The sequence below is a fragment of the Zerene cesonia genome, chromosome 27, assembly GCF_012273895.1.
Source record: "Zerene cesonia ecotype Mississippi chromosome 27, Zerene_cesonia_1.1, whole genome shotgun sequence".
Taxonomy (NCBI): Eukaryota; Metazoa; Arthropoda; class Insecta; order Lepidoptera; family Pieridae; genus Zerene; species Zerene cesonia.
The window spans coordinates 6,779,511-6,781,659 of record NC_052128.1 but is presented as its reverse complement, the minus strand read 5'-3'; the positions used below and the strand labels follow the sequence as shown (position 1 = coordinate 6,781,659).

The 2,149-nt window shown below is 35.8% G+C and overlaps 1 long non-coding RNA gene across 1 annotated transcript; it reads left to right on the top strand.

Annotated features, from left to right (window-relative positions):
- The first annotated feature begins 1,225 nt into the window (after positions 1–1,225).
- LOC119837443 lies at positions 1,226–2,147 on the top strand. Its single transcript, XR_005288146.1, has 3 exons — positions 1,226–1,419; positions 1,779–1,851; positions 2,049–2,147. It is a non-coding gene; the product is annotated as an uncharacterized LOC119837443 (long non-coding RNA).
- The last annotated feature ends 2 nt before the right edge of the window (positions 2,148–2,149 follow it).

The following is a 2,149-nucleotide window of genomic DNA, read 5'->3' as shown; positions in this document are numbered from 1 at the left end:
ACACACACACACACACACACACACCGCAAGTTCCTTATTCTGGTGCATTATAAGGATCTCTATATCGCAACTTTTTATTGAAAGGCGCCGCAGATACAATAATGTTAAAGTACAATAGGAATACAGAAATATACACGAATCCCCCATTTAAAGAATGCATTGAGGCGAACATGAGTATTGACATCCGAACGAATTTACATAATAATAGTTAGTTGTCAGTCACATCAATATTTATGTTCATTCTGTGCTCAGTTGTGTGGAGGGATAAATTAAATTCAAGCCTGTACCTTTATATACACTGTTTCGGTTCTACATTGAAATCGTAAAATGTAATTCTATCACCAGCAAGGTATACTGTATTCGTCCCATGATAATTTTACACACCTTGCTTCATTTATAATCATAAGATTAACTTCATTTAGGAACGGATGACAATACACATGTCCAATTTCTTTATTATTGTAATATATACCCGGTGTGTACCCGGACATGGTAAAAAAGTCGAAGCAACATAGTAAAAGTGACAATTTGACTGCAGGTTGTGCAGTGAGACAGGAGCCCCAGCGACCGCAGGTCCACCATAAGATATTGTGTACACTAATATTGATTCTAACAGTGTTTTTTTTTCTGCTGTGGCAACAATAACCGTGTTAGTTTTATGCTAAACACCCTGTTCGCGATTTAGTTGAGCGTTGCTGTTTTTTTGAGGCATGCTGTGAATGTGTGCAAGAGTTACGATTTTATTTGAGTGTATGTGTGTGTGTGCGTGACGTCAGAATCGATGATGAGTCCGCATGTTAGTCTTAATATATAAATCGCAAGATGACTTGGAGACTGATCTATCCACGCACAGCACAAACTACTGCACCTATTGGACTGAAATTTGCAATTTATAAAATTCCTTTTATACTTCCGCTAAGAAAATATTTTGATTGTGCCCCGAAGTGAAATTGTACCCCAAAGAAAGTAGGGAATGACAGATTGTACTATGATAATTTATATAACTAGCTGGTAGCTAGCTGGTTCATAATATATTGTAAACAGTATTCAATAGATGTCATCTGATAGTCTGTTTAACAGTATTTTTAAAAGTTTTAACCATATACCTTAAGATACCATAACCAATAAATTAAGATTTTTAAAGATTAATCATCTTCAAAGATTAATCAAAAGCACCACTTGTTAAAAAATCCCGAAGTGTTTTTGTTTTTAAACAGTTCAATTACAAATGATTAGGCAAATAATAAAAAAAAAATGTAGTTTGTGTTGACATTGCAAACGTGTGTGAGTGTGTGTGGTTTGCGCTTGTGTGCTGCGGCTGTAACCTTACAACTTGGTTCACAGACGCGCAGTAATTTCGAAGAAACAAGCAAACAGACTGAATCGCTCATGAAGAAAATGATGGAGATGCGGCAAGTGGTAAGTTTTAATTGTTGGGAGTGAAGTTTTTAATTCGCCAGCGTTTTTAAGAAAAACATTTGTCTCAAATTGACATTCTTACTGAATCATTTATTCCACAATACATTGAAGACATAGGTAAGTCAGCTTTAAATACTGTAACTCGAAAGTTTAAAGATTTTCTAATCAGGAATATATTTTTTAGAATCTACAATTATTAAATTCTGTACTTGTCTGTTTTGTATATGATGTAGAAGTATGATATAAATAAACAAATATCTATACAATTAGTGCAGACATAGAAAATATAAGTAGTCGGTAGATTTGCAATGCAAATAATATATATGCAAATAATAAAGATCGAATGTGTCCCCTCGCAGCACAAGGAGGAGGCGAGCGAGGAGTGCGGCGGCGGCGCCTCGCGCGCCGGCTACCTGTTCCTCATGGAGAAGAGTGAGTGCTTCTAGTCATATCTTCTGTTTCCTAGGGTATATATTCACGTAAATATTACCACAGAGGTAATAAATTTTTGCAGTTCGTTCTATTAAAAATTTATTTTGTAGAACATTTATCTTCAAATTCGAGGGTAGTGAAACACATTTTTGGTTTGAACGCTTTCTAATGATTTTTTTTTCAAATTCTCGTTTCAGAGGCTTTCGGTACAACGTGGAGTAAACAGTATTGCAGCTACGAGAGGAGTTCGCGATCGCTCTCCTTGCTGCCCTACAACCAAATCAACCCTAAAACGGTA